This window comes from Gorilla gorilla, chromosome 8 (assembly GCF_029281585.2).
Source record: "Gorilla gorilla gorilla isolate KB3781 chromosome 8, NHGRI_mGorGor1-v2.1_pri, whole genome shotgun sequence".
In the NCBI taxonomy this organism is placed as follows: Eukaryota; Metazoa; Chordata; class Mammalia; order Primates; family Hominidae; genus Gorilla; species Gorilla gorilla.
In genome coordinates this window covers 11,482,213-11,506,183 of record NC_073232.2, presented here as the reverse complement: position 1 = coordinate 11,506,183, position 23,971 = coordinate 11,482,213, and the positions used below count along the sequence as shown (strand labels likewise).

The following is a 23,971-nucleotide window of genomic DNA, read 5'->3' as shown; positions in this document are numbered from 1 at the left end:
CACGGTTAATATACATGGTATTTTCTTCCACAATTAAGGCATTTAGAATCTCCTCTTCCTCTCCCCATTTATTCAAGACGTTGACCAGCGTAGAAGGTTGACTTCCATGACAGATTCCACAGAGACACTGCCACTGGAGCGCTTCATTCCAGAGCATTGAGACCACCCAGGGTCTGCTTGTAGCTTGTTTGGCTTAGGATGGCACACTGCACTGGAAGTCACAGCTGTTTTCCTTATGAAACTCTGTGATAGATGATGCGAATGACCCCAATTTCTCACCCTCGCTCCTACTTGCACATTCTTGCTCAGGCCAAGATTTGTGACATTGTATCCAAGGAGCTGTTAGGAGAGATAAAGGAAGTGGAGGCCTTGAAACGCACTTGAGAAATCCTCCTGTCTCTGTTGACCTTTCCCGTGATTCCAAGAATATATTTGGGTTATCAAGGTGGACGACAGAGTCAATTTCTCCACTCTCCCAGCTCTGGCCCTTCTAGACTGGCTCCCAGGCAGCCCCTGACATGCAGAGGTGCAGATGAGTGCACAGAACAACCCGCAACTCACTGCAGGGGCGTCGGTCTCCAGCCAGACCAGCCCCTCACTGGCCCACTCAGCCACCCACAGGCTGTGAGCTCAGACCACCGTTCACTTTAGTATGCCTCTGATGCTTTTTGACGGTTGTTGTGAAGAATTACTGTGTGAAGAACCGATGCTCGGTACACTTTGCAGTTTTATTACCACATACGTGACCAATATATTTTTTTCTAACTGTGAATAGTAATCAATTGAATGCTTACAAACACTTTCTGCAAAAGTTAAGAGCTGGGATTAAAATGCATTAGAAGTAGCATAGTTAATAAAGTGTTGCTTTTTGAAGTGCTCTGTGTGTGTGCACATGTATAAGTGTGTCATTTGCATTGCTAGTTAAGATGAGCTTCCCACGGTGGGTCACGGTCAAAAAGCTGGAAACAACCAGCTGAACCAGCGGGACTCTATGGATGGACTCTGTTGACCGTGTTGCAGGCAGGTGCTTTTTGGGGTGACAGGATAACATGGGGAGATGGAGACGCAGGGAAACAAATGAATTGAGGGCCCCTGGAGCTGCGATCACAGGCTCTGCCATGCTGGGTCAGTGGGACCATCTCTGAGTCAGTGGGACCATCTCTGAGCGCAAAGGACAGCAAAACCTTCAGGAATAATGATTCTATAAATTCAAAGCTACATAGTTTATAGGTTTTTCTAATCAGAAAAGACATCTAGGAAATTGGAATGAAAGTGCTCATAAAATGACCTTACTTTTTTTGACAAGTAAATCTAAGGTCGGTCTATTGATAGAAAATAATTAAAAGGCCAATGACACCCAAGAGTGAAATCTGAGTAAGTGTCCCATATTTTCAGGATATGCATTCAGAATTAGTTTTGATTCCAGAACGCAAGACATATGTCCAGGTAACTGAGGAGGGGCAGGCGTCTATGAGTAATTGGCCTAAGCTACTTCATAGACTCTAAATGAAACGTCAGATACAGAACAGTCAGCTTCTACATTACACGTAGATCAGAAATCTGCACGTCGGCGATCACGCTCTGGCAGTTCTTCAACCCAGTAGCCTGAGCTGGGCTATTTCTTACCCATCCTGTGGTCTCTGGTCTCTCACTGCCCATCCCGCTCCAGAGCATGACTGTCAATGGGACATTTTGTCCCTGGTCAGCAGTGTCAAGATCTGAGGAAAGGAAAAGGAGCCAGTGATCGCTATCATATAATTAAATACATTAAACCAAATAAATAGAGCTCAAATCATAATGAAAAGAAAATTGATAGGAGAGGCAAAAGTTGCTTGAAATGTTTGACAAGGCAGTACAATGATCATAACTTACGTTAACATAGTGCTTGAAAGTTTACAGAACCCTTGCGTGTAAAGTAAATAGATGTAAGTGCACAACTGAGTGGAATAACGTGGTGCATGACACTTCTTCTATGTGTGATTTTGTTGCTCTCATTTTACAAGTGAGGCAAATACAGCTGAGATAATTTTATTGCGTTGTGTGATAACTAAGAAGCTGGGATTCCAAATGAGAGTCTCTTTAGTTGCCAATACAGTTGCCACTACAGTGAAAGTCTCTATATGCCTCATACATACTAAATGGTTGTCCTTTTCAAAGACATTGGAGACTGATTGATAAACTCTCAGTTCTAGGCATTTCTTTTCTGTAAGGCTAACAAAAAAAAACACAGGCAAAATATGGCCATTTATGTCTCGACATACGCTGTGAATGGTCTTGTCAAAAAGGAAAGAAAATATTTATGAAAGGTGATTCTTAATAATTGGAAAATGTTAGGTGCATATATATTTAAAACACCCATATGATTTCTATTCATAAAAATGACTAAAACAATTAACTCTGATTAGGTTATAAGCTTTGAGACTTGGCCTTTGAAGGCTGTTGAAAGCTTTCATTTATGCAAAGACTCATTTATCCTGTGTTTCCAGATTCAGACTCACTAACATTACCCTGATATATCAATAATCTTTTCCTTCATGAGGCTGTGTAACAAACAGCCAGGAATCTTCAGTGCTAAACAACATCAAGCATGAATTGTGCTTGCGTCCGGGGACAGCGGCTGGGGGAGCCCTGCTGAATGTGTGGAGTTCCCTCACCGGCCAGAGTGTCAGCTGGCTGTTGGCCCATTGAGGAGGGCATTCCCTAGGAGACCATGTGGATGCTCGCACCTGTCATTCTCCAAGGCTGGGCATTTTCCCGTAGTGATGGCAGGACAGGGTGCGAGAGAGAGCAAGTGAAACACCAAGGCCCCCAGCCAAGGCTTGGACCAGCTCACTGCTATTTATATCACATTCATCATCCAACGACAGACAGGGTGAGCCAGTTTCAAAGAACTGGAAAACAGAATCCACATCCTCAGAGGAAATGTGGGGTTATCTGGCATTGTGGTTCCACGTTAGGGTAAGGAATGAGGTCTTCAGTGTCGTCGTCCACTCCTTTGATATCGGAATGGGAAGAGCATTCTGCTCGCACTGTGGCCCATGTAGACCCAAACGTGGGGCTCTACATTTCCTTTAAGCATAACATTTTTAAAAAAGGAAATAAATTGTGAGGGTTAAACACGATTCAATTCCCAGATTTCATAGTTAAAATGGTACACTTAGTCTATTTTCTGATTATGAAAACTATACATATTCATTATAAAATATTTGGGAAAATGTTTAGTTTCTAAAGATCCTAAAGGGTATGGTTAGGAATATAAACAAAAGATACACTAAAAAATGTTCTATGCATGATTAAAGAGTAATCTAAGAATTTTAAGTTGTACATTAAAGTTAATATTTAGAAGAGATAGATTATTTGCCTAAATTCTGACAAATATTCCTTAAAATATACAAATATGCAATCTGACAACTCATTTGCCATAAGAAGTCTAAATGTACATATATGCTACGGTTAAAACTTCTATGGGGAAATCAGATCATGGAATTATGTGGGAAGTTAAAAGTGCTTCCTACAATCAACCATTCTGCTACAAGTGTAGTCCGTTCTTTGATGGAGATCACAATCATATAATTTAGTAACACAGTTGGCAGTGCCGAGTTTCATAATTTACTTATGAAAAGGAATAGTGCCTACGAAAAGGAACCAGAAAAATAACCTGATACTATTCTTGGCATAGCTTTTTCAATAGGTAGAAGCATTTTTAGAAAGGTGGCATGAGATTAGTACATTCATAATATAGAACAAGCTACAGAACATCATGAAGATTTTGGGCTTTGTTGTTGCCATTTTTTTTTCAATTTCGATAAGGCTACATTTGACGCCGTATGCATGATGATTACAATACTGGCTCTGATAATACCTGGTGATTTTCAAGGATTTTTTTAAGCTCATTTTGAGCCTTCCTGTTTATTGTTTCTTCTTCATTGGAGGAAGATATTAAATATGTGAAACACATCTGCAAATGGTACTTGAAAAATGAAATGAAATGCCTTTGTGCTTCTTGCAGCCCATTCTACAATTTATTTTAACTTCACAGTTAAAAAGTGTATATTTTTTATTTTCTACCTATCTAGTTATGGCCTAATTGAAAAAAAAAAGATGAAAACCTGATTGTTTACTAAGTTTACAGAAAATGTAAATGAACTGATTTCTTTGGACAGAAAAAGAAACACATTCAGTAGACAAACTTTAGCTGAATGGAAATTAGTCCTGATCCATTTTGACATAGCTCTTTATTTTTCATGTATAATGCAGCTTGCCTTCATGGGCAGGAAGGTGGATGGGGAAGCTGCACGTGCCTGGCGTAGTGTAGATCTAATAGCGGTCGTGTTACGAAGATTAAATGAGTTAATGTTTGGAAACCTGTTGGGACAGAGCTGGCAAACGGTGAATGTGTTGCATGCATCAACTGTGATGATGCATTCCAGTGTAAATAAAAGATTGAAGATGATTTTTAATACATATATTAAGACTCTGGTTTTCAGGTTAATATTTTATCAGTTATATTCTTTACCGTGGGGTTTTATTCCTACAAAATGATGTTGGCCTTTTTATAATTTTGGGGCCCTTGGGGTTGAATTAAAATCCTTCATTGGTAGCTGGAATAGACTAGTTGCTTCAATGTTGCTATTTCTCAAGCTTCCCTAGCTATGTTGTTGGCCACGTGACCTTGTGGTCCCTCAAATTAAACTGTCACAGTCTCCTCTTTGTTCTAGAATTTGGCCCCATAAAATGGCTTGTTTTGGCCGAGACCACCCAGCAGAGTGGAGATGTCCCCATTCCAGATCTGGGCCTCTGGAGGCTGTGCATTTGCCTTAGGATCTGTAATTGGCTGGGGACGGTTGCCCACACCTGTAATCCCAGCACTTTGGGAGGCCAAGTTGGGCAGATCACTTGGGTAGATCAGTCTCCTCTGCCATTTCCCAGTAGCCTGCGAAGGCCTTCTGGAGCAGAAGAGATGAGAAGAATGGAAAAGGACTTGGCTGCCCATCTTTAAGGTCAGTCTAGGTCAAAAGCCAGCCCAACCTAGACATGTAAGTGAGCCCAGCCCAGACCAGGAGGACCACTCAACCTTGCCAGTCACTGACCCTCCAACTCATGCACTAAGTAAAGGCTTATTGTTTAAGACCACTGAATCTTGGGATGGTTTGCAGTGAAGCATCATCAAGGCAAATGTGGAGCTAAAAACAGTAGCACAATAAAGAGTAAATATATTTATAACAACCAGTGGTCCTGATGTAAAATGTTATTAGCATTGTTTAGTTAAGGACATAGAAATGAGAACATACTAGTATATAAGAAGCATGCATATTGCTTTATGCAGATAAGTTAAATAACAGACAAGTCTAGACAGGTGTTATAAGCATTCAGGAAGTCAAACCTGACTTTCTGTGTGTGATTAGGTAAGAAGATTTAACACACGATTAAGCAGGAAGATGTGCATGGGTAGGAACTTATGAAGCACATTAAATTGCTTTATTCTCTTTTGATATTTTAGAGCATCATATTCTCAGGAGAAGTGCTACAAGTTCCCTTTTAGGAATACATATGAGATCTGCTTTGTCAAGATTCAAGGATGAAAAGAGAAGAAGAAAAAAGTATCATAGTCGATTTTTCTTTTATATATATATATATATATATATATGTATCATAGTCGATTTTTCTCCCTATTTTTCATAGTTCATTTATTCATTCCAAGATAGGAAAAAAAGAAAAATGAAAAAGAGCAAAAGACTAATGACTTCTTAGCCCCGCATTTTCCACTTGATTGATAAACCAAATTTTCTATTTGAGTTAATTCTGCAAAATGTTAACTCAATAACACTGCAGCCTGATTTAGATAAGACTAGTCATTCAAGGAAAGTCGAGCCAACTGACCATTTCTTCTAGTGAATCTCCCATTATTTGGATTCTAATCTTTTAGAAACCCCATTCTGAAGTAGAATTTATGCTTCTCGATGAACCAGCCAGTCAGTGAGATTCACTTTTGTTTTTTAGGCTAGGGAAGAATTTCTTACCTGTAAGTGCCACTTGCTGACAGGCAACATTAATTAAGATAAGCATGAATTAAAGGCAATTAAATGTTGTCTGACCAGCTGTATTACAGAACAAGCCAGTGAAGTATTTTATTTATTTAGTAGAAATTCAGAATCCATATCATTTCCTTCTGCTCATGTAACTGTAAATCTTAGAGAGGAGGGTAGAATGATCTTCCTGTCCTGATACTGTCTGCAGATGAGCTCCATGTAGCCTGCATAGCCCTAATCATAATACGAACCTTTGATACCATTGAAAGGTGGAGGACCCAGGAACCTCCCCTTGTGTAAGTTTTCAACACCAAGTGGTAGCAAACTCACTTTTTCCAATTATAAATTAAGTAAGCATCTTTTAATTAAAGTTTCACACCTTATGCTAAGGGAATTGTTGTATTTTATTAATGTTTCTGAAGTTACAACCCTTCATTGAGAAACTCAGATGTGAGTACGTCAAATAAATCCTATTTCACATGGGAAACATAAAAAAGAATAACACTCTGGCCCCAGCAAGAATCAAGAAAACTAATTGTTAAAATGATACAATTACAGGATTTGTTTTTGCTTTTGAGATGGAGTCTCTGTCATCCAGGTTGGAGTGCAGTGATGCGATCTTGGCTCACTGCAACCTCTGTCTTCCAGGTTCAAGTGATTCTCCACCCTCAACCTCTTGAGTAGCTGGGACTACAGGTGTGTGTGTGCCACAACACCAGCTAATTTTTTATATTTTTAGTGGAGATGGGGTTTCACCATGTTGGCCAGGCTGGTCTTGAACTCCTGACCTCAAGTGATCTGCCCAACTTGGCCTCCCAAAGTGCTGGGATTACAGGTGTGATCAACCGTCCCCAGCCAACTACAGGATTTTTATAATTGATATCCTGATAAAAAATGATCTATTAATCTGCTATTTATGGTGTTGGTATTGAGGTTCATGGTTGAAGAAAGGAAGTCTGAAAATGCTAAAAATCAATGAGGAGTTGGCTGATAGCTCACTACCCGATTTCTTCTTTCCTAAGTGGCAGCTATAGCAACAATGCCCAACTCCTGGGCCTTCCTTTTCCTATCTTTTTTGCTATACCACTCATGTATTGGTCAAAGTGGTTTATTACAATACCATGTTCATCTAAGCGTGGGGCACTAGGACGTTTGTCCACCTGCACATTTATGATTTGGCCAAGGGTTTTCCAGCACTTTTCTATATTCTAGTATTAAGAGCAAATGTTTTGCTTAGATTCAGGATTAATTGTTTGAACACAAAAGGATTCATAGGCAAGGCTATGAGCTTTCCCTTTCATCACATTATTTGCCATGGTTTCTGATTGTCCCACTTTACTGATACCAAAGTTAAATCAGTGTGCTCAGCCTCATATTCCTAGCGGAAAGTTTCACATCAAAGTTTTGATTAATGGTGATGCTCAAATAAGGTCCACAGGTTCACAAAGTTTTGATTAATTGTTTTAGCAGCTGTTTTTGATAGTTTCTTTTAAAAAAGATTTCATTGGGGATTGTAAAATTGTGATGTTCTAATATTGTTGGTCCTTCTATAATTAATTGGAATTTGTCTATAATGAAGGATTTCTTTCCCATCAACTATTTGAATGCACTAAAGTAATAGCTCAGAGAAGGCAGGATACCTACTAGCTTTTCTCTCTATTTGTCAACTGTAAGAATAACGATTCAGTACCCTTGGGTCCACCACAACATCTTATACCTCATAGAAACTAAAAAGGCATGTGCAAAATTATACTAAATTTTTATTTTTTGCTAAATTGTTTGCTAAGCCTCTTAAGCATTTTTTGAATTTCTTCTATCTTCTTCCTACTTAATGATTTCATTTTCACATGAATGAGTATATTCAAGATTTTTCTATGTGATTATATTTTATAAAGAACCAGACTTTTTTGTTATTTTCTTACAATTTTAACTTTACATTTTCTAATATATTAATTATTTGTTTTTAAAATTTTATTTTCCTTTTTTCTTATGCAACTTTTACATAAACTTTTAAATTTTAGAACAATTTTTAAGAAAAAAAACCCAGTAGATTCCTATATACCCCACGTTCTCTTTTCTTACATTAGTATGATAATTCTTTACATCAGTATGGTACTTTTGATATAAATAATAAATCAATACTGACATGTTATTGTTAACTAAAGTGCATACTGCATTGAGATTACTTTGTTGCACACCTAAGGGCCTTTTTCTACTCCAGGATCCTATCTGTAACTGTGATGCTGTCTTAGGCTCACCTTGTCTGAGACAGATTCTCTAACTTGTCTTTGGTGACCTTGTCATACTTGAGGAGTACCGTCCAGATGTTTAAGACACTGTCCCTCACCTGGTGTTCGTCTGCCATTTTTCTTATACTAGATTGGGGTTGGAGAGAAAAACTAGAGAGTTAAAATACCATTTTTTTTAACTCATATCAACAGTACAGACTATAAATATTGTGTTTTGCTTGACTTGTTTTTCTGTTGCTGTTGTTTTGAGAACTTCCTTATTTTCTGGCACTACAAGATGCTCTGGAATTATCTTATATTTTTTTCTGCTTCAGTCCTAGAATCTACCATTTCTTGAAAGTGTGCTGGTTCATTTTATTGGAGAATGGTCTTAGATACCAAGATGGGTGTTAAGTGTGTTTGCTGCTACTGGGATATTGTTGCCACTGGGTGCTTTGGTTTTTATTTAACATATTTTTGAACTTAAGAAATATGAGGTGAAGGCTTAGATTGTTTTTATTGCATAAAAATATTTGAAGCTAGAACATATTTCAGTGAGTTTCCTATTGCTGTGTAATAAATTACCATAACCTTACGTCTTAAAACAGCATAAACTTTATTGTCTTACCGTTTTAGAGCTCAGAAGTCCTAAATATGTATCACTGGGATGAAATCAGAGTATCAGCAAGGCTGTGTTCCTCCTGCAGGTGATAGGCAAGAATCTGTTGACATGCATTTTCCAGCTTCTCTTAGGTTGGTGCAAAAGTAATTGAGCTTCTTGATGCATTAAAATGGCAAGAAGTGCAATCGCTTTTGTACCAATCTGATAGAAGTCACCTGTATTCCTGGACTTGCAGCCCCTTTCCCAATCTTCAAAGCCAGCCATGTCTGTTCAAGTCCTTCTCAAGATCCCATCTCTCTGGTTCTGTCTTTTGGTTTTCTCTTCCACTTTAAGGACTCTGTTCCTGACATTAGGCCCACCTGGATGATACAGAACTATTTCCCCTTCTGACTGTCAGACGCTTAACAAACAGTTTCATCCGCAACCCGGATTTCCGTTTGCCACGTTTCCTAACCTAGGAGTAGGTTTTAAGAATTCTTTCGATAAACATATTTTTGGTAGCCATAACATGCCTGCCATAACTATGTTGGGTATATATTGATATATAGAGATTTTTTTCATTGTTTTTCAAATACTTTGATATTATTTTTCTGATTTCTTTGACCAAACAATTATTTTGGATCTTTTTAAAAACTTGCTTGTATTTGTAGAAAACTCTCTTATTAAAGAGCTGCAATTAATTTCCAGATTTATTAAAATATGATCAGCAAAAAATTGATTTTTCAGTTTGTGAACATTTGGATTGATTTTATTAGAGCCTAGTACAGAATGAATTATGGGTGGTTGCCTTAAACATACTTTCTACCTTGGAACAACTTTTAATAGCTTTAAAAATATTTTTATTGTTTATTCGTATTACCCCTGTTTTGTCTGCATGATGATTATTTGTGTGGATATCCAGGGAACTCACATGAAGCTTAGGATAAGCTCAAAATAATTGTGCCAGAAGAAAGATAGGCAGGCATCAGTGAGCAACTCTGCTGCTACACTAAATCCCTGATTTTAGGTTTGTGGATTGTGAAAAAATGCAGTTATGTTATTATTATATTAACAAGCTCATAAAAGTTTTGGTGTTACCTTTAAATACTATGCCTTGTATGATGAACTTGATACTGAATAGAGAAATAACTGACTTGAGGGGCAAATGCATCTCATTCGGGATTGAGAGAGCTGCTGTATGCCTATGTGCTTATTTTCAGTGGCGTAACATCAGCAGTATTTTCCTTAAATGTGCCTACTCCTACCAAAGCTCAGAGACAGAATAATACAAGAAATGTTGTTTCTAAAAATTGGCATTAATATTTATGATAAATAATTAGTCAAAGTTAGTACTTTTTTTATTTTTTTTTGAGACGGAGTCTTGCTCTGTCACCCAGGCTGGAGTGCAGTGGCATGCTTTTGGTTCACTGTAACCTCCACCTGCCGGGTTCAAGCAATTCTCCCACCTCAGCCTCCTAAGAAGCTGAGACTACAGGTGCACACCACCACATCCAGCTAATTTTTATATTTTTAGTAGAAACGGGGTTTCACCATGTTGACCAGGCTGATCTCAAACTCCCGACCTCAGGTGATCCTCCTGCCTTGCCCACCCAAAGTGCTGGGATTATGGACGTGAGCCACCACTCCCAGCCCAGTACATTTTTATAAATGTACTTAAAGGAAAAATCTCTTTTGATTCTAATTTTATTTCACAGACATTGATATTAGAGGTTATTTTATTATTTTGTTGGCATTCCTGTCTTTTGGGACATACTTCTATTTTTGGAAATAAAAAAGGAATACAGTTAATGGAGTTACAGCTTCAAGTTAATAAAGTTTCTGGAGAACTGAAATATACTCATATTTATAATTTACACAGATAATATGTGACTAAAATACTAAAGCACATATGCTAAATGTTTTTTTCTATATTGTTGATTGCCTTTTAAAAAGTTAGGACTGTATACCTTAATTACCTTGGCATTTTTTTGTGAACTAAATACACACAGAAATAAAAAATAGGGCCAAAGGAAGAAAAAGAATAAGACAGAAGGAAGGAGGCTTAGTTCAGACATCTTATTTCACTGAAAGCAGTTGCTGCTGTTTCATATGATAATATCCATCAACTTCTATAACATTTTTTGCCAAAAAGTCTTGATGAAAGTTGAGTTTACTTTCATCTTAGGGTATAAAGTCTGTGTGGCATATTTGTTTTTTAAAAAACTACTGAAAACTATCCCTGTTTTTTTTTTAACTAATATTAGGGGCTAAATACTCATGTTATTATTCTCACTCAAACCTAAGCACAGACCTACACACATGTGTGCACACACACCCCACTGTTAATGATTTCTGGCCATGTTCTTTCACTTCCCTGTACACATAACCAATAAACAGAATGCACAGTGCACCTTTGTGTTAAATTATGAGCCTGGGCTAATTTGATTGAAAAATGGTCCATTTCCTATATAACTTAATTTTGCTTAAGTAAGGATATTATTTCATAAAAATCAGTGACTAGTAAGGCTTAAACTCTGGAAAGGGTTAAAATATTCAGGGAAAAAATTAATTGACATTTTATTTGAAGGGAAAAAATTAAACAACAGTTTACATTAATATGCTCATGTGTTTTTAGTGAATCAACATTCAAATATTAAAACAAGAGCTCTCAAAATTTCTCGTAATACACATTCATTGCTATCACTGTAACAAAACATTTGGCAGATGGGTGAATATATAATTTAATGATTTTTTTCAAATTAAACATTATTGGGCAACTAATCATCTCTAACTTCAGCATAATTTTAAATTATTGCTATTTATTGAAGAGTTCTGAATTTTCTCTTATTTTATATATAGCTTCATACAGTGAAAAATAAGTTCAGCCTGTTGAAAAGAAAGAAATAAAATTGTCTTTGCTCACAGATGAAATGACTAAGTAGAAAATCTGAAAGAATTGACAAAAATCTTCTGAAACTAAATAAGCTATTATAACAAGGTTGCAGGATACAAGGTTAAAGTACAAGTCAATCCTTTTTACCAGCAATGAACAAGTGAAATTTGAAATAAAAAAAGCACTAATACTTAATTAACACCCCTCCAAAATGAAATATTTATGTATAAATCTATCAAAATATGTACAAGATCTATGTTAGGAAAACTACAAAACTCAGATGAAATATATTAAAGAAGAACTAAATAAATGGGACGATATTCCATGTTCATGGATAGGATGACTCAATGTTGTCAAGATGTCAGTTTTTCCCAACCTAATATATAGATTCATCACAATCCCAAACAAAATCTCAGCAAGTTATTTTGTAGATATTACCAAACTCATTCTAAATATTACAGAGAGAGTGGTAAAAGATCCAGAATAGCCAGGACATCACTGAAAGAGAAGAACAAAGTTGAAAGCTAACACTATCTGACTTCAAGGCTTACTAAAAGGCTCTGATAATCAAGACAGTGTGGCATTGGTAAATAACAGAAAAAGAGATAATTAAAACCGAATATAGTGTAGAAACAAGTAGAAACTCAACCAACCAAATAAATAAAACAATGAAATTCAAGACATTGGTGTCTGGCAAGGAAGGACAGTAATTCTTGAGATACTAGAAATAAACTAGCTGGCCCAGGAAGAGCACAACATCTCCCAGCCAGGAGAGAAATGACCTGGGAATCCAGAGAAGCCACAGAACCCAGAGTTTGCAGGGCAATGTACTGAGGAGGAGAGTTCTGCAGAGAGAGAATGACTTAACATCTAAAGGGAACCCCACTTTGAGCTGAGTGCCAATCACACACGCATATGAGAAGATACCAGACTCCAGAGAAAGAACCTGGGAGGCTAAGGCAGGCTTGTTCACTCTCAACAACATGTTTAGCCTCTTACACCCTAATCTCCTAAAAAATACTTAATAAAATCACAGGTAAGAAATGATGCCTAATTCATTTAGCCAAGATTTTAAGATGAATTAATCATTACTTAAGAAATTTGATATTTGAAATTAGCATTATGTTGATACATGGCATTAAAAAAGCTCTGATTGGCCTTTAATTTACATCAAAAGTTAGCTTTTATTTTGCAATAAGTTATTGTAAATTTAATAAGAAGTCACCAAACATGACTTTTACCTCAGTGAATTAGTAAACATACATAATTTCTTTCTTTGAGGATAATATTTTGTGCAGTGTTACTGGTACTTATGAAATCATGAAATACTTCTCTAAGTTTTTCATTTTATTTGCAACATCATAATTATCTATTTCTATTAATCTAAACATTTGTGAGGGAAGAAAGGCAAAAACTTCTATAGAATATTATTTTCCTCAAGCTTCAAACAAAATTCCTATAAGAAAAAATAATAAAAGACATTACATCCAACACAGTATTAGTGTACTTAAGAGGCAGGCCTGCCAATAAACATTAGCTGGTTAAATAAACACACTAAACAGCCACAATTTTGTCATTACAAAGATATATCGAAAAGCATTGCCCTTTAGGGGTAATAGAGAATAGAACTGAACTACTAAAAATGGAAATTTATTCTTCAACATATTGCTGCTTAAATGGGGAATATTTTGATGTCTCTAAGGCTTTTCTGGATAATTTTATCAGTTTATGACTCTAATAATTCAAGGCCACAGAATAGCTTTAGAGTAAGTTAGAGTATGTCATCTTTCCTATGATTACCACATCTTTATGTCATGCAGGTTGTTGTCCCTTGATCTAATAAAAATCATGTCACATTATTTACTAGCGTTTTATATTATTTGGTGGCATCTGCTAACAAATACATAATAAAGTAATGTACAAATAAAGTTCAATAACAAAGTCACCATAAATTGTTATGCAATTTTCTTTACTGACTTTTTTTTAATACAAGCATATTGATAAAGGATTTCTTGGCACTTCTCTGGTCTCTTGTGTATTAAATGGCTAGCACAGTGTTTAATTAAATGTGCCCAGGGCTATGAAAGCAAGATTGCTATAACAGCAACACATTCATGACAAAATCAAAAGATGGCAACATTCACACCAGAGGCGGCAATACTGAGCCCTGTTAATTTTCTTTATCCTTAGGTTGAAACATTTATTTAGGTCAAGAGAAGCATATGATTTTATGTATATCATTTAATAATTTAAAAAATTGATTATAACTCTTAAATTTCTTTTATACCTATGTCTTTATTCAAATGACTTTTCATTTTGGAGCTTCTCTGAATGTCATAGAGATTCTGTGGTGAAGATAATTTTGTTTAGCAAGCATGTCTGATATATTCTTTTATGTTTTTAAAATCATAATGCAAATACGCTATGTCTAATTTGATCTTCCTATTATTTAGTTACAAATAATACTATTTGTAGCATTAATTATCATGCCTTCAATGACTGCATTACTAATTATACCCAATGACTTGTAGGTTTTGTAGCTATGAGAACTTAAAATTCTATGTGCAGATTCTAGGAAAAAAAATTTTAAGAAGACTGGAGAAGTACTAGTCTCCGTTTAACCAGACATAACTTTTAAAAAACTTAAAATACATTTCATGCTTTTAGCTGATTTTTGAATGTGAGAGTTAATTCTCTTTGATATCCGTAAAGTTTAAGAACTCCTAGTTCACAGGAAGATCTAGAAAATTATTCTTGAGCAAAGACAGACGATGTCAGCATCATATACACAGAACATTCCCTTCAGAGCAAAATGAGGGGGTTGTTACTTATCTATAATTGTCATAGAGATATGCAAAACATTAATAAAACTTCTCATATGTAATTAGCTCAATCCCTATCCAACTGGCTTCTCCTCATTTCTCTCTCAGCCCAGCACGACCATAGCATTCAAATAAGCAAATCCTGTTGCTGCCCCATTTCTCTGGATGAAATGGCTTCAATGAAGCCTGGCATGGAGGCCCTTCTGAAATGACAAGTGGCTCCACAGGGCTGATCAGCATGAGGGCAGCATGCCGTGGGAGGCGGTCAGTGCATCCAGCCTCAATGGCATTGGACTCCACTAATGGTCTCTAAGGTCCTCTCAGGAAGAGCACACATTCCTGACTATTCAGACCTAGGTCATGGGAATGAGCCATCAGGCCAAATCATTCCCACTGGGCTCACTTCCCTCTCCATACGAGCCACTGCCTCACCATCCACTCTTCATATACGAGTGGGAACTGCTGTGGGCCTGTCCAGGTGTTCACAGGTGGCCCAGGTACAATGCAGGGAGCCCCAGACAGGGACTGCATTGGCAAGGATTGGCAAGGAGCCCAGGCAGAAACTGTGAGAACAGAAATCTGGGCAAATCCACATAGACAGCAGCATCTGAATCAGTGCCAGAAAAGTGGACATACATTTCTTCCCATCTCAGCAGGCATCCTGCTGCCCATGATCATGGTATATGATCCGAATTCTTCAACACCGCCAATCCAGTGAGTGTGGAATGCAATTTCTATCTGATCTCCCTTTGCACACACCCCATTGCTGCCTACATGGTGCCTTTAACAGGATAATAGATTGCTGGGCTTCTTCGTTTCCAAAACGAAAAAAAATTTGTTCATCATTTTTTGTCCATTTGTCGGTGAACTCTTTTGCATGTCATCTTTCAGTTTGTCATTTATCTTTTCATTTTTGATGGCATTTATTTATTAATAAATAGTAGTTCATTTATTCTTTAATTAACAAATGTTATTGACTACTTGCTACGTCCCCTCACTGTACTAAGTGTCTACCACTTAGTAAATGCATTACACTAAACAGTCAAAAGCCTGTGCTCTTAAAGAACTTACATTCTTTTGAGGCTATACCAACAATAAAAAGACAGAGAAGTGGCCAGATATGGTGGCTCACACCTGTAATCCCAGCACTTTGGGAGGCCGAGGCAGGCGGATCACCTGAGGTCAGGAGTTTGAGACCAGCCTGGCCAATATGGCGAAACCCCATCTCTACTGAAAAAAAAATACAAAAAAATTAGCCAAGCATGGTGGTAAGCACCTGTAATCCCAGCTACTCAAGAGGCTGAGGCAGGAGAATCGCTGGTGTTTGTCAAGGAGTGGTCAAATTCTGGATATGTTTCCAAGGTAAAGACCACAGCTTTTGCTGAAAGAGATTGGATGCACTACTATATAAGATCAATAAAAAAATCAAAGATGAGGCTGGATTTGGGTCCCAATTTATTTTTTGTAATTGAGAATTTAACATTCTGAAGTTCTATGGAGAGAGATGTCTTAATCTATGGCTTATTTTAATGGCTGTATCTCACTGATGATGGCTTTGTGTGCGTGTGCTTGTTGACTCTCCAGCTCCTATTTGTTACTTTTCCATCTGTGCTAATCCAGCACATTTAAATTGAAGAGTCTCCTCGAGAGATAATGTGCAATTCCTAATGCGGGAAGCCAAGGGTGGTCATGAATTGAGACCATGGCCGTCCATGTGCCGAATGCCTACATATGCCCGACCCAGCACCCTCTCCATTCTCTCACCAGGGGAATTGCTATGGCAACCTGCTTTTTGCCTTTGTCACCTAGCAACACCTCATCCTGGCTTCCTGACTGCACTCTTGGATTCTGTGCCCAAGGTATCTTCGACACTAAGGTTTGGGGCTCATCCATGTTCAACTTGAAAGGGTGTGGGATGTAACATCTCATGATCAAAACCTTGACCCTTGGGAGCTAGGATCCACTGGATGAATTCATTTCTCTTCCATCCTTTGGGCATAAGATTTTGATCCACCATTTATCAGCACCTTAATGGGCCCTAGATGATTGGCATTCAGTTCCTGATGGTGGTGGCCATTTCAATAACATTATTTACCTAGTATTTCCTGTTTCTGGAATTTTTTCTTAAATTATACCACTTGGATGAAAACCTTTGTTTTACCCCTGCTTTCTGGAAGGTACCTCAGCTAAAAGATTTCACCTCCAGTTTCCTAGACATAATGTGGGAATGTCAGACTCAGCTCTTCCATGCATGCTCAAAGACCTAGTCTATTGATCATATTGATTATGTTGGCATTGGCCTTCAGTGCAGTGCCACCTGTTGGGTTTGGTTGCTATTTTGTGGCCTCCACTCTTGTTTTGATCATTAGCTTCTTTATTCATTTTTGTAGGTAGAAATTTTCAGAGATTACATTTCTTGTGAGTTTACCAATATATTGATAAAGTATGTTTTATTGATAATCAATTAGTGTTATGGTGGGAATATCTTCTAAATTATCTAGTCTACCATACTAGTTGTATGTCTTTAGTGAGTGATTAAATCTTTGTGCTTTAATTTACTCAACTGTAAAATAAAGGCATTAATTACATTCACTTTCCGGTACTAGTTTGAGAATTAATTGTGTTTGTATATGTAAAGCCCTTAAACGGTGATTGACATATAGTAAGAAATAAATAAGTATGCGCTATCCTTGTTGTCATTCTTATTATTGTTAAGCATTGATGGAATCAATGATGGGTATGGAGTAGACTTCATATTTGCAGTGATCAAAGATTTTCAGTGGAAGGGTTGTTAAGAAGTTTAATAGCAGCAGGAAGAAAAGGGAATGGTAAAAAATGTGTTAAAAGATACAAGTAAAGTCATGCAAAATGCTGCTCCTTTAAATATATGTAAAGATAGTTATAGTAACTGAATGAATTTAAGTAAGACAGACAAAGAATTAAAACAAAAAAAAGAAGGTGCATTTGAAAGCAAACTGTATTATTTAGAGGTTCTTGGCAGTTTTTGGAAACATTTGATCTGGTATACATTAGGCTATCAAATAAACTCTTAAAAAACTTTTAAGTTCAGAGGTACATGTGCAGATTCATTACATAGGTAAACATGGGTCATGGGGGTTCCTAGTACAGATTATTTCATCACCCAGGTATTAAGCCTAAGACCCATTAGTTATTTTTCCTGAACTTCTCCCTCCTTCCACCTTGCACTCTCCAATAGGCCACAGTGTGTGTGAAGCTGTGCTAAACACTAGCTCTGAACATTTCCAGGAAGAAATTTCTCAGGGGAAGATGTCTAAGCTTTCCTTTGGTAAGGATGGTGACAGCAGCTCCTGGAGGCAAGGGTCTTTTTCCTGTCCACGGTATAACTCCAACACTAGGAGCAGTGCTGGGCCCAGAGCAGGTGTGCACGGGTGATGTTGAATCAATGAGCAAACTCCAACACTAGAAGCAGTGCTTGGCCCAGAGCAGGTGTGCAAGGGTGATGTTGAATCAATGAGCAAACCAAAGAGGAAATCCCATGACTTTGTGAGTGCCCTGAAATTTATTTATTGGTTTACTTGAACCAATGAGTACTTTGCTAATCCACCAGTGTATTGATATTCGGTCTCTTAAGGAACTCCCCAACACTGTCTCTTTCTCTCTGTTTCTCTCTCTGACTTTCTCTCTGCCCCACTCTCTGCCCCCTCTTTATCTTTGTTCCTCTCTCTCTCTTCCTCTCTCTTTCTCTCTCTCCCTGTCTCTTCATTGCTCTGTTTCTCTCCCTGTTTTTCTCTCTCTCTGCCTCTTTCTTTCTCTCTTTCTCTGTCTCTGTCTTTCTTTCCCTGTCTCTGTTGCTGTCTCTGTCTCTCTGTCTTCATCTGGGTTTGTGAGCCATCCATTACCACACAGCAGACATTGCTCCTCCGATCTCATTCTGTCTGGTCACTTCAGAAAGTTTCAGCACAATTCTGAGCCATCTGATCAAAGGACAGGGGGCTAGTCGATCAAATTACTTCTAATTTTATTCAGTCTTGCTTCTTACGGATCGAGAGGCACTTTAGACAGAAATCTGAGTTATCACTGGATATTTAATTTCCTCCTGCCTACTGGCTGTGAATTATAGTGTTTGGTTTATTTCAGATCAAATGGGAAACCTTGTTCCACTGACTGAATTCAAGATTTTTACATTTTCATTTAACATAAAACTCTGATCAAGTATTAAGTTAGTAAAAATATATGTCAGGTGCTTTTTTTAATTGTGCAGTCAAAATAATTTTCCTGATGATTTCATTTGCAACAACTTATTTGCTATTCCGCAGACTCTCCCTGTGTTTGGGCATGACAGGAATAGAGACGGCCGTAAGTCACAGAAGAGCCAGGAAAGTCGTCTTCAACCTTAGCATTTTCCACACAGAGGGCAAGTCCATAATCAAAATCCCCTGCCGCCCTAATGGATTCATTCTTATCAAATTTGCAGATAAACTTTATGACCACAACTTCCTGCTTATCTCTTCCATTGTAATTCTTTGTGCTATATTTATGAGTGACATTTGAATAGCTAAGGATTTTCTTTGAAATTATTTTTCCATTAAGATCAGCAATCACTTGCAAACTGAATTCATTAAAACTTATTTTGAAAGAGAGTGGTTATATTAATGCAAAAATACTGACAAGAGTGGAGTGTGATTGAACCTGAGTGCTTCTAGATTCCTTTGGAGAATTTTCAATAAAATTTATTTCAGTTAGTTTCAGATTCACATTCAAACCTGAATTGAAATGCTAATCACTAATTTTACTTCTTCAGGGTTAAAGTAATTACATGAAAAATACAGACAATCAACATGAAAGATGATTTATCCATTTGAGAAGGGCATAAAAGTGTATGCAGTTTTGTTTTCTTGACCCTGTATTTCAGATTTAATTTTTTATGTGAATAATAAAATTATGTAGGTATTTTGTTAAAATATGCCAGTACTCTTTTTATTTATTTTACTTTCTCTTTATTATTTCTGCTTAAGAAAGCAACACAAGCTTGTAGCTGGAATTACAAGAGATTATATTTTGTTAAAATGCTCATCTATTTTGTTATTTATTTGTTAGGACATGCAGATTGATTTCCTAGTGTTAATAATAAAACTTGGTGGACTATTTTATTAGCATATTCACTTTTTTATGTACAGAATTTGGCATAATTTTAACTCATTGCTTTAAATAAGAGGAACACTTTATGTTTTTAAATGTGTCCTTTAAAGAGTAAATAAGTATATGATTGCTTCTAAATGTATTTCTATGTGAACCCTACATGTTCTAAAATTTGAAACTTACTTATCTCTTTGTAAATAGTCATTTTTCAGAGGTAGTCAAGTTTGCTAAAATAGCTCCAGGTCTCTAGAGCATATGCCTAAATTCTATCATACAATCCATAGAGAAATGCCTTGCTTTGGCAATGGGTTTTTCAGTTCCAGAAAACCCAAAATCTCTGTTCAATAGATGCAATTTATGAAATGTCATGGACGGGGTCATATGAGCAGTGGTATAAGCAAAGAATTCCTTTCACATGATCAGCAGGCTGAAAGGTTAATGCCTGACAGATACCACATGGAAGAAAGCTATTACAAAGTGCTTTTCAATCAATGAGATGTTATTATCAGCCATAGATCCAATTTCTTTTAATCAATGGGTGTTTTTACTACATTTACTAAGAGATATTCTATGGAATTCTTATAGGATATTCTTCCCCAGGCTAAAGGTCATGCTTCCCTTTTTATTCAGATTCTATCATAATGTCTAGTTTTACTCCTATTAAAATATACTTTTTACTTTTCACAATTTTTTATCGAAAGATTTATTGAACACTATGCTTTAAGAAATTATTTGAATACCAACTATGTGCTAGGAAGTGAACTAGGATGGGGCATTAAAATTCCAAACTCTCGAAGACGTTACAGAATTATGGAGAAACAAACATTCTTATCCAGCGTCATTCTATACCACACTTTGATTATCTTTTCTCTGGAAGTGAGTAATTCATTCTTCTGGGACAAGGGTGGGTGCAATCTACAGGAAGCCAGGAGAGTGGAGGGCCGGGAATACCTCAAGAGAAGGCAAACTTTGCCAGATTTTGTCAGGTTTTAAAATGGCCAAAACATCCCACACAGGGCACCCCTATGAATGATAGAAAAGCATACATTTTATTTATCTTGGTTTCCCAGGTCTGCAAGATTGATATCCTTTATGGTCTTCTGATAATGCATCATTGACTCTCCTTTGCCTAAGCTTCAAATACGTAAAATAATCTTGAAGTTATTAATTTACTCTTCAAACTGCTATTAAGCTATCACTTTGGACAGGATGTTATTATGAGTATTGGGGATACATCAATAATTTTAGCTTGGTCTTCACCTTGAAGGCTTTCAAGATCCATGAGGCAAACAGACAATGACAGTTAGTTACATACAAAGGGATAAGTTGAATCTCCGCTTTGTCTTTACTGAAATACATAAAATGTATGTGAATGCACATCATACTATAATTCAATAAGGATATTTAAATATAATAATAAAGCAGATCATGTGCTCATAGGTAAAATAAGAGGAACATAGCTCAGGATATACTCTCCACACCATACAGACACACAGAGCCATAAAGGCCACTGATATAAACACACGGGTGATTTTACCATCAAGAAATTCTTTGTTAATTCCTTTTATTTTTATTTATTTATTTATTTATTTATTTATTTATTTATTTATTTTGAGACAGAGTCTCTCTCTGTCACCCAGGCTGGAGTGCAGTGGTGTGATCTCGGCTCACTGCAGCCTTTGCCTCCCAGGTTCACATGAATCTTGTTTCTCAGCCTCCCAAGTAGCTGGGACTACAGGCATGAGCCAATATGCCTGGCTTGTTTTTGTAATTTAGTAGAGACAGGTTTTCACCATGTTGGCCAGGCTAGTCTTAAACTTCTGACCTCAGGTGGTCCATCTGCCTCAGCCTCCCAAAGTACTGGGATTACAAGCGTGAGTCACCACCCCACGCCTGTTAATTCTTTTTAATGTAATGTATAATTATTATCAATGCCATTATTATCTTTAGTTTCTTGAAATGCATCAATGTCTTTGCAAAAATCAAACTTAGAGACACTCTGCAGCTCCAGCATTATTAGATTATGACACGTGGGTTTCAATATGGAAAACAATTAAAAGAAAAAATGTAAAACTAATTGATTATAACATCTGATCATGTAACATGTAACAGCTATTGACCAAAAATCAACAGTAAACTGAGAAACAGCCCACTGCCAATAGCACAGGAAGATCCTAAAAATAATTGTATCCTAAAGTTACTAAAATGATTATCGTAAATACTCTCCACTAGCAGTGGACAGCTGAGGTCGAACTATCCCCGTCTCCCTTGGGTTTTTTTGCAGACATTCTGTGAGGGTTTGGCTTATGTGAAACTCTAATTCATGGAGTTACTGGCATCTCACGCCCATCTTCATGCATGCATTGTCTTTAAATCTCCTCGAACTGCTGTTGAAGATTCATTTTGAAGTAGTTGCCATTTCTCATCTCCAAAATGATGGTATCAAGAAGATTATGTTTTCTATAAAATTTAAATAGAGGAAATGCAAAGGACAATAGATTTTGTGGGTCTGAAAAGGAAAAACAAGTCTGGCATATCAAACTGAATTAAAATATGAAGGCACAGAAGAAAAATAAGTGGGGTTTGCTGTATTCTATTGAAGAGTTATCAAAAAGGCATTATAAACATTTCCCAAGATTATTCATTCATAAAGCAAAGCCAAGGCAACCTATCTATATAAGTTAGTTCTGACATTAGAATAATAAAATAGAATATGTGGCAGAAGTCAGATCACAGCGACTGTGCACACCATTCCAATAAGAATACATTTGAATAGGTTTTCTTATGTGGGCCAGGGGAAGCCCCTGAAAGGTTTGAAATAGAGGATTGAGGCTCTCTCCTCGCTCTCACTCACACACTCTCTCTCTCTCTGTCTTTTTCTCTCTCTGCCTCCTCCCCTTTCTGGCCAGTGAGCTCTATGGCAATCTAGGAATTGGTAATTAGGGCCTGAAATGAGGTGGGGGTGGCGCACATTAGCTTTCCTGTGCATCATCCTTAAGGCATACGTGGAAGATAAAAGTGGAGGCCGGGCGCGGTGGCTCACGCCTGTAATCCCAGCACTTTCGGAGGTCGAGGAGGGTGGATCACGAGGTCAGGAGATCAAGACCATGCTGTCTAACACGGTGAAACCCCGTCTCTACTAAAAATACAAAAAATTAGCCAGGCGTGGTGGCGGGCACCTGTAGTCCCAGCTACTCCGGAGGCTGAGGCAGGAGAACGGCATGAACCTGGGAGGCGGAGCTTGCAGGGAGCCGAGATAACGCCACTGCAGTCCGGCCTGGGTGAAAGAGGGAGACTCCGTCTCAAAAAAAAAAAAAAAAAAAAAGTGGAAATAGTTGGTTTCCTTATTGAATAAGTGAGAATTGGTGTGGCTGGGAAAGTTTAGACAAGTCAATACCATCATCTGAACCCAAATTTCTCAAGTAATAAAATGCTAGAGTGAAATAAGTACATTTTTAAGTTAGGAAGATATTTTGCCACCAGAACTAGCACTTGTGTTTTCCATTGAAGTAGCCGTGATTTTTTGGATTTCTGGGACAATTTAAAGGACCCCAGAGATAACTGAGCAGAAATCTGTAAGGAGATTTCATTGGATGGGTATCTTCCAGCATGCCATGTAAAATATTAATGAAAAATAACACAGAGATTTATCAGAAATTGATAGTATAGTCTTAGCTGTTACTCCCCAAAAATGTTTTCCTCACAACACCATTGCAATCCATTTAACAAAAAAATAGATATACTGTCCAATATTTTCAAGAATCATTATATCTGTGTTTCTGTGTGTGTGTGTGTGTGTGTGTGTGTGTGTGTGTGTGTGTTGACAGAGTCTGGCTCTGATGCCCAGGCTGGAGTGCAGTAGCACAATCTCGGCTCACTGTAACCTCCACCTCCCAGGTTCAAGTGATTCTCCTGCCTCAGCCTCCAGAGTAGCTGGAATTACAGGCAATTACCACCATGCCCAGCTAATTTTTGTATTTTCAGTAGAGATGGGATTTCACCATGTTGGCCAGGCTGGTCTGGAACTCCTGAGGTCAAGCGATCTGCCCACCTTGGCCTTCCAAAGCACTGGCATTACAGGCTTGAACCACCACGCTGACCTGTATCTCTTTGCTGGTCCCAAATTTTGCCCCATGATCAATAGTTAGACCACTGTACTTTGAAGATCCTGTATAATGAAATGCAACATGTCAGCTTATTGGAATCATGCAGTAATAGTGATCATGTTTGAAGAAAAATAATTGGCAAGTTTGCACATGTACTGAGATGGTTGCCTA

The 23,971-nt window shown here is 37.4% G+C and overlaps 1 long non-coding RNA gene across 1 annotated transcript in view; it reads right to left on the bottom strand.

The window, feature by feature from the left end:
- Positions 1 to 709: 709 nt before the first annotated feature.
- Positions 710 to 23,971, bottom strand: part of LOC134759165 (uncharacterized) — a 67,526-nt gene continuing 44,264 nt past the window's right edge. The window contains exons 2-3 of the long non-coding RNA XR_010135095.1: positions 8,288 to 8,404; positions 710 to 1,718 (exon numbers count right to left, since the gene is read on the bottom strand). This is a non-coding gene — a long non-coding RNA (uncharacterized lncRNA). The remainder of the gene's footprint in view (positions 1,719 to 8,287; positions 8,405 to 23,971) is intronic.